Below are 9,886 nucleotides of genomic sequence, written 5' to 3'. Positions count from 1 at the left end.
ACACGCAGGGGGGGAAGCCCAAAAATTGCGATTCTGTGGTAGTCTCGCATGTGGGCGTGGCGAAATGGCACCACAGCGCCCCCTAGACCGCGCATAGGAAATGACAGTCTGCGACACCGATTTGTCCGAAACTTGGTAAACATATTCATCAACCCGAGATCTTCAAAAAATCTCATTACGGAAGCCCGAAACCAACAGGAAGTCGGCCATTTTGGTTCAAATTTCGTTTACGCAAAACGAACTCCTCCGAGGGGTTACGCCCGATCGGCTCCAAATTGGGTAGAGAACATCGTCAGACCTAGCTGAGCTTATCTTGTGCTCCGCAGGTCTGTAGCTCAAAGCGCTTGGCCTCTGGCGTGCCCCGAAGTTTGGCGACTGTTTCGGTGCTCGCCATGTAAATACGAACGGCTCTCATGCCCACATACTTGATCGTAGACGCTTCAAACTTGGTGCAAAAATCTATGGAGAGACCCTGAACGATCCGACATATTATTTGCCTACGTCGCTCATAGCGCCCCCCGGTGGTAACAGGAAACGTACAAAAATTCGTTAAAAATACGTAGTTGACCAAATCGACTTCGTTCCACTTCTAGTACATGCAGACCCGGATGGTGAAGCTACATCGTGAACACTTTGACCCTACGAGCAACGGCGTCCCTGTGCCGCCGAGGCGAATGTGTATCTTCCCAATTTAAATTACGTTTGCCTTTCACGCGCACATACTTCGTCGTAGCCACTTGAAATTCAAAGGACATGACGTTGGCTCCTCCCTGAACGTTTTGATGTATCGACTTCCTGCCTGGCTCATAGCGCCCCCTGGTGGTAACAGGAAGTACGCAAAAATTCATTTAAAATCCATACTTCACCCGATCAACTTCATTCCACTTCTAATACATGCAGAACCAGTTGCTGAAGCTACATTATGAACGCTGTGAAGATACGACGAACGGCGTCCGTGTGCCGCCGCGGCGACTGGCGATTTTTTATCGTACAATTACGTTTGCCTTTTTCGTGGCTTTAACGAAGTCGTGTCCTCACGAAATTTCATCCACAGGTCAAGAATGGCGAGCTCTTTCAGCGGATAGAGTCGTTTCCCATGGGCGTGGCTAAATGCCTCAATAGCGCCCCCTTGAAGTTTTTCCGAAATTCTCCATAGACAAATTTCGCTTACTTTGTCGTACACATACGAAACTCGACACACACGTGTATCATACCCAAACATACAAAAAATTGAATTGGAGCCACGCCCTAAACCCAACAGGAAGTCGGCCATTTTGGTTAGCATTTCCTTGACGCAAAACGAACTCGTCCGAGGGAGTTCGCCCGATTGACTTCAAATTGGGGAGAGAACATCTCCAGACCAAGCTGATTACGGCTTGTGCTCCGCAGGTGTGTAGCTCAAAGAACGTGGCTGCTAGGGCACGGCCAAGTCCCACGAGTCAGCTAAAAAGGTTTAAATGCTATCACGCCCACAGATTTGATCGCAGCTGCTTCAAACTTGGTGCACATGATGAGGGCGTGACCCTGAACGATCCGACATATTATTTTCCTACGTCACTCATAGCGCCCCCCGGTGGTAACAGGAAGTGCGCTAAAATTCATTAAAAATACATAGTTGACCCCATCAACTTCATTCCACTTCTAAAACATGCCGAACAAGTTGGTGAAAGGATTTCATGAACGCTATGACGCTACGGCTAATGGCCCCCTTGTGGAGGCGACAGGAATAGCGCTCCATCGTGAACTGCCACCTCCCACGGATTTTGCCCGATTGACTTCATATTCGCTACAGATCATCAGGAGACCAAGCTGGTCAAACACTATTAAAAGCTTTTCTCTACGTCAAACGGCGTGGCTGCTAGGGGGCGACAAAGTTGGCCAACAGCTCGTTTAGTCGCCATGCTATTACGTTTGCCTTCCACGCCCACATACTTGATCGTAGTCACTTCAAAATTTCAGTACATGATCAGAGGCCCGCCCTCTACGCCTCCATTTGATCGTACGCTAGCTCGCTCAAGACGCCCCCTTGTGGACACAGGAAATGTCGTGTTTTGCATCGACATTGTCCGATCAGCTCGAAACTTCACATGTGTGATGAGGTCACGACCCCAAACACAACGGCCCACATCCCGTTACCACCCCCTGGTGGACGAACCGTAAACCTGCCGTAACTCCATCGTACGTTGTCCGATTTGCTCGAAACTTCACGTGTTCGACGAGGGGACCGCCCTCGACGCAGCCGCCCACGTCCGGTTGCGCGCGGGGGTTTCGAAGAGCGGCCCGGGGGCAGCGGGGACGCCGAGTGGCGTGGAACGAGGGCCCGTCATAGCCGCTTGCGGCTTTAATTATTCTTATTCTTCCGACAATATAATCGCAATTTTGACCCCTTTCCTATGCTCGAAAACTCACCGACTTTGGGAGGCTCGTGGGGCCTCGCGAAAAATTTGATATTTTGCCAGCGTCGCAGATGGGCGTGGCCAAATGGTGAAATAGCGCCCCCTACAACGTGCCCAAAATCGCATAGGGAAAAAAATGACATTTGAGTAGGCGAATGAAAATCGGTACACATATTCATCAAAGTGAGGGAAACACCAAACCCTCTTGGAGCGAAGCCCGAAACGCAACAGGAAGTCGGCCATTTTGCTTCAAAGTTGGTTTACGCAAAACGAACTCCTCCGAGGGGTTACGCCCGATCGGCTCCAAATTGGGTAGAGAACATCGTCAGACCTAGCTGAGCTTATCTTGTGCTCCGCAGGTCTGTAGCTCAAAGGGGTTGGCCTCTGGCGTGCCCCGAAGTTTGGCGACTGTTTCGGTGCTCGCCATGTAAATACGTGTGGCTCTCACGCCCACATACTTCATCCAATCAACTTCAAACTTGCTGGACATGATGATGGCTCCGCCCTGAACGTCCGGATATATTAACTTCCCACGTAACTCATAGCGCCCCCCGGTGGTAACAGGAAGTGTACTAAAATTTGGAAATTGTACATACTTTGCCCCATCAACTTCATTCCACTTCTAAAACATGCAGACTAAGGTGGTGAAGCTCCATCATGAACGCTGTGAAGCTACGAGTAATGGCGTCCGTGTGGCGACGCGGCGACCATTCCTCGCCATGACAATACGTTTGCCCTTTGGATGGCTTTAATGAACTCGTATCAACATGAAAATTGGTACACAGGTCCAGGGTCACGACCTCAACGTTTCTATGTACTCATAGACGATCTCACTCATGTTGCCCCCTAGTGGAAACAGGAAGTGCCATATTTTACATCAACATTGTCCGATTTCCACGAAACTTCACATGTGTGATGAGGGGCTGACCCTGAACACACCTGCACGCATCTCATTACTGCCCCTAGTGGACGAACCTTTAACTGCTCATAACTCCCTCATGCTTTGTCCGATTTCCACGAAACTTCACATGTGTGATCAGGGGCTGACCCTGAACACACCTGCACGCATCTCATTACTGCCCCCTAGTGGACGAACCTTTAACTGATCATAACTCCCTCATGCTTTGTCCGATTTCCAAGAAACTTCACATGTGTGATGAGGGACTGACCCTGAACACACCTGCACGCATCCCATTACTGCCCCCTAGTGGACGAACCTTTAACTGCTCATAACTCCCTCATGCTTTGTCCGATTTCCAAGAAACTTCACATGTGTGATGAGGGACTGACCCTGAACACACCTGCACGCATCCCATTACTGCCCCCTAGTGGACGAACCTTTAACTGCTCATAACTCCCTCATGCTTTGTCCGATTCACTCCAAACTTCACACGAGTGATGAGGGGAGGCCCCTGAACGCACCAGACCGCATGCGGTGACTGCCCCCTGGTGGATGAACGAAACATTGCGATTTTGGCCTCCTTCCAGGTTTTTTCTCCCTTTCTGCTCCACGCCACGGCCCCGGCGTGCCTCAGGCCCCGCGGTGGCATGGGCGAGCGAGGGCCCGCCATCGCCGCTTGCGGCTTTAATTATTATTATTATTATTATTATATTCTCCCTAAAATCGCATTTTTGGGGGCTTCAACATGCCCCAAAACGCGTATATTTTGGCATGCACATCAGGACTCGCGAAAAATTTGATATTTTAAAGTCGTTGGAAATGGGCGTGGCCAAATGCCTCTATAGCGCCCCCTACAAAATTTCAAAACATCAGCCCCTCCTTTGCGTTTCACCTACATGCATGAAATTTGGTGGGCTTATAGAACATGGCAAGACACACAAAAAAGCCTCTTAATGTCATGGTGAAATCACAACAGGAAGTCGGCCATTTTGATTTGAAATTTTGACCTGTTTGATCTAACTTCTCCTACAGATTTTGTCCGATTGACTTCAAATTGGCTAGAGACCATCGAATTGCCACTCTGATCAAAAGTTGTGCTCCGCAGGTCTCTAGGTCAAAGGGCGTGGCTTCTGGGGCCTTGAGGATTTTGGCGACTTTTCGTTTGCTCGCCATTTCACCTTCGAACAGCTCTCACGCCCACATACTTTATCCGATCAGCTTCAAACTTGCTGGACATGATGTTGGCTCCGCCCTGAACGTCCCGATATATTAATTTCCTACGTCACTCATAGCGCCCCCCGGTGGTAACAGGAAGTGGCCAGGTTTTACCTTAACGTGTACTGATGCCACATAGTTGACCCCATCAACTTCATTCCACTTCTAAAACATGCAGACTAAGGTTGTGAAGCTACATCATGAACGCTGTGAAGCTACGAGTAATGGCGTCCGTGTGGCGATGCGGTGACCATTCCTCGCCATTAAAATACGTTTGGCTTTATGATGCCTTTAATGAACTCGTATGAACATGAAAATTGGTACACAGGTCCAGGGTCACGACCTCAACGTCTCCATATGCTCATAGGCGATCTCACTCATGTTGCCCCCTAGTGGAAACAGGAAGTGTCATATTTTACACCAACATTGTCCGATTTCCACGAAACTTCACATGTGTGATGAGGGACTGACCCTGAACACACCTGCACGCATCCCATTACTGCCCCTAGTGGACGAACCTTTAACTGCTCATAACTCCCTCATGCTTTGTCCGATTTCCACGAAACTTCACATGTGTGATCAGGGGCTGACCCTGAACACACCTGCACGCATCTCATTACTGCCCCTAGTGGACGAACCTTTAACTGCTCATAACTCCCTCATGCTTTGTCCGATTTCCACGAAACTTCACATGTGTGATCAGGGGCTGACCCTGAACACACCTGCACGCATCTCATTACTGCCCCCTAGTGGACGAACCTTTAACTGATCATAACTCCCTCATGCTTTGTCCGATTTCCACAAAACTTCACATGTGTGATGAGGGGCTGACCCTGAACACACCTGCACGCATCCCATTACTGCCCCCTAGTGGACGAACCTTTAACTGCTCATAACTCCCTCATGCTTTGTCCGATTCACTCCAAACTTCACATGAGTGATGAGGGGCCGCCCCTGAACGCACCCACTTACAACTCCTTAGCGCCACCTGGTGGATGAACAAAACATTGCAGCCCCGACATGCCTCAGGCCCCGCGGTCGCATGGGTGAGCGAGGGCCCGTCATCGCCGCTTGCGGCTTTAATTATTATTATTATTCACGCGACTTTTCTTTCCCCAATTTCGCCCCTTTCCCAAACTGGAAAAGTTGTCTAACTTTGCATGTCCCTCCGGCCTCATCCGAAATTCGATATTTTTGGGTCGTCGCGCATGTCCGACGCGAAATGGCGAAATAGCGCCCCCTACAAATTTTAAAAAGTCCCATAGACAATTTCGCTTATTTTGGCGTAGACCAACAAAATTCGGTACACATATGTACCATACCCAGATATACAAAAAAGCCTCTTAATGTCATGGTGAAATGTCAACAGGAAGTCGGCCATTTTGAATTGGTCGTTTTTGGCGCCAAATTAACTCGTCCAAAACGATTCGCCCGACACGCTCCAAATTTGATAGACAACATCGTCAGACCTAGCTGAGCTTATCTTGTGCTCCGCAGGTCTGTAGCTCAAAGGGGTTGGCCTCTGGCGTGCCCCCAAGTTTGGCGACTGTTTCGGTGCTCGCCATGTAAATACGATTGGCTCTCATGCCCACATACTTGATCGTAGACGTTTCAAACTTGGTGCAAAAATCTATGGCGAGACCCTGAACGATCCGACATATTATTTGCCTACGTCGCTCATAGCGCCCCCCGGTGGTAACAGGAAGTGAACTAAAATTCATTAAAAATACATAGTTGACCCCATCAACTTCATTCCACTTCTAAAACATGCAGAACCAGTTGGTGAAGCTACATTATGAAGACTGTGAAGCTACGAGTAATGGCGTCCCTGTGGGGGCGTGGCTACCATCAATTCCTCGCCATGAAAATACGTTTGGCTTTTTGATGGCTTTAATGAACTCGTATCATCATGAAAATTGATAGACAGGTCCAGGGTGGAGACCTCTTCCATCTGATAGGGGTGTCGCTCATGTGGCCCCCTAGTGGAAACCGGAAGTGCCATTTTTTGCATCAACATTGTCCGATTTCCACGAAACTTCACATGTGTGATGAGGGGCTGACCCTGAACACACCTGCACGCATCTCATTACTGCCCCCTAGTGGACGAACCTTTAACTGCTCATAACTCCCTCATGCTTTGTCCGATTTCCACGAAACTTCACATGTGTGATGAGGGACTGACCCTGAACACACCTGCACGCATCCCATTACTGCCCCCTAGTGGACGAACCTTTAACTGCTCATAACTCCCTCATGCTTTGTCCGATTTCCACGAAACTTCACATGTGTGATGAGGGGCTGAGCCTGAACACACCTGCACGCATCCCATTACTGCCCCCTGGTGGACGAACCTTTAACTGCTCATAACTCCCTCATGCTTTGTCCGATTCACTCCAAACTTCACACGAGTGATGAGGGGCGGCCCCTGAACGCACCAGACCGCATGCGGTGACTGCCCCCTGGTGGGTGAACGAAACATTGCATTTTTGGCCTCCTTCCGGGTTTTTTCTCCATTTCTGCTCCGCGCCACGGCCCCGGCGTGCCTCAGGCCCCGCGGCGGCATGGGCGAGCGAGGGCCCGCCATCGCCGCTTGCGGCTTTAATTAGGGCCCGAGCCAGTGACAACGTCACAGGGAGGACCCTATTGTAATTCGACATGCACATTAGTCAACGTGCCAGCCGACGAGTAACAACAAGTAAGCAAGCAAGTAATCAAGTACTGCATAGACCTGGCGCAAAATTCCCCGAAATGCAAATGTTTTTTCTTATTATTATTATTCTTCCGAACATGTTTTCGCCGATAAGACCCCTTTGCCGAAGCGAGAAACGAACGAAATTTGGCATACACGTTCAGTCTGGCCAAAAATTTGAAAATTTAAACACCTTCAGTGTGCGCATAGCGTAATGGCGAAATAGCGCCCCCTAGAAATTTTGAATTGATGAGCCCCGACAAACCGTTGCACCTACATGCATGAAATTTGCTGAGCTTATGTAAAATGGGAAGACACACTAAAAAGCCTCTTGAAGCCACGCCCTAAACCCAACCGGAAGTCGGCCATTTTGGATTGAAATTTTGACGTATTTGGACGAACTCCTCCTAGAGATTTCGTCCGATTGACTTCAAATTGGCTATGGACCATCGAGACGCCATGCTGATCTTATCTTGTGCTCCGCGCGTCTGTAGGTCAAAGGGCGTGGCTGCTATGATGCAAGACTTTTTGGCGACTGTTCGTGTTCGGCGCCGTTTCACTTCGAACGGCTCTCACGCCGACATACTTGATCGTAGCCGCTTCAAACTTGGTGGACATGATGATGGGTCCTTCCTGAACAATCTGACATATTAACTTCCCACGTTACTCATAGCGCCCCCCGGTGGTAACAGGAAGTCGACACAGATTACGCTAACATGAATTAATCGTACATAGTTCACCCCAGCAACTTCGTTCCACTTCTGATACATGTGAAACAAGTCGGTGAAGCTACATTACGAACGCTTTGAGGCTACAGCTAATTGCCCCCGTGTGGCGGCGCCACGTATTGCGGTCCATCAGAAACGAACTCCTCCTAGGGGTTTCGCCCGATCGGCTTCATATTCGCTACACATCATCCTCAGACCGCCCTGATTACAGCTTGTGCTCTGCAGGTCGGTAGGTCAAAGGGCGTGGCCACTGTGGCCGCCGCCATTTCTGATGCCTCGCCATGCATACACGAGCTGCTCTATCTCCCACGTGCTTCGTCCGAACTGCTTCAAAATTTATGTACGTGATCAGACACCCGCCCTCTACACCTCCATTTGATCTTACGCAAGCTCGCTCAAGTCGCCCCCTTGTGGACACAGGAAATGACATATTTTGCAGCGACATTGTCCGATTCGCACGAAACTTCACATGTGTGATGAGGTCACAACCCCGGACAAAACGGCCCACATCCCGTTACTGCCCCCTGGTGGACGAACCGTAAACTTGCCGTAACTCAATCGTACGTTGTCCGATTTGCTCGAAACTTCACATGTGTGATGAGGTAACGACCCCGGACGCAACGGCCCACATCCCGTTACCGCCCCCTGGTGGACGAACCGTAAACTTGCTGTAACTGCATCGTACGTTGTCCGATTTGCTCGAAACTTCACATGTGTGATGAGGTAACGACCCCGGACACAACGGCCCACATCCCGTTACCGCCCCCTGGTGGACGAACCATAAACTTGCTGTAACTGCATCGTACGATGTCCGATTTGCTCGAAACTTCACATGTGTGATGAGGTGACGACCCCGAACGCAACGGCCCACATCCCGTTACTGCCCCCTGGTGGACGAACCGTAAACTTGCCGTAACTTCATCGTACGTTGTCCGATTTGCTCGAAACTTCACGTGTTCGATGAGGGGACCGCCCTCGACGCAGCCGCCCGCGTCCGGTGGCGCGCGGGGGTTTCAAAGAGCGCCCCAGGGGAAGCGGGGACCGGGGGGTCGTGGGAGCGGGACGCCGAGTGGCGTGGAGCGAGGGCCCGCCATAGCCGCTTGCGGCTTTAATTAGGCCCGAGCGGCGAGTAGCACTCGCCCGCGGAGGGCCTATTGAAATCGTGCTGTTTATTAGGCCCGAGCGGCGAGTAGCACTCGCCGGAGGGACTATTGAAATCGCGCTGTTTATTATTAGGCCCGAGCGGCGAGTAGCACTCGCCGGAGGGACTATTGAAATCGCGTTGTTTTTTATTATTATTCTTATTATTCCGTCACCTAAATGCCCCAATTTGGCCCCTTTCCCGACTTCGAAAATGCGTGAACTTTTGCCCGGACGTCCGGCCTGATCCGAAATTCGATATATGTGGCGGTCGCACATGTCCGACGCGACATGGCGAAATAGCGCCCCCTACAAATTTTAAAAAGTCCCATAGACAATTTTGCTTACTTTGGCGTAGACCAACAAAATTCGGTACACATATGTACCATACCCAGATATACAAAAAAGCCTCTTAATGTCATGGTGAAATGTCAACAGGAAGTCGGCCATTTTGGTTTTGATTTTTCCCGCCTAAAACTAACTCCTCCCACAGCGTTCGCCCGATCAAGTTGAAATTAGGTACACAACATCGTCAGACCTAGCTGAGCTTATCTTGTGCTCCGTGAGTCCGTAGGTCAAAGGGCGTGGCTTCCAGCGCTCAATTAACTTTGGCGTGCTCGCCATGTAATACGATTGGCTCTCACGCCCACATACTTCATCCAATCAACTTCAAACTTGCTGGACATGATGATGGCTTCGCCCTGAACGTCCCGATATATTAACTTCCCACGTAACTCATAGCGCCCCCCGGTGGTAACAGGAAGTGAACTAAAATTCATTAAAAATACATAGTTGACCCCATCAACTTCATTCCACT

Source organism: Trachurus trachurus (assembly GCF_905171665.1).
Source record: "Trachurus trachurus genome assembly, chromosome: 13".
Lineage (NCBI taxonomy): Eukaryota > Metazoa > Chordata > Actinopteri > Carangiformes > Carangidae > Trachurus > Trachurus trachurus.
Note: the sequence above shows the minus strand (reverse complement) of the source record.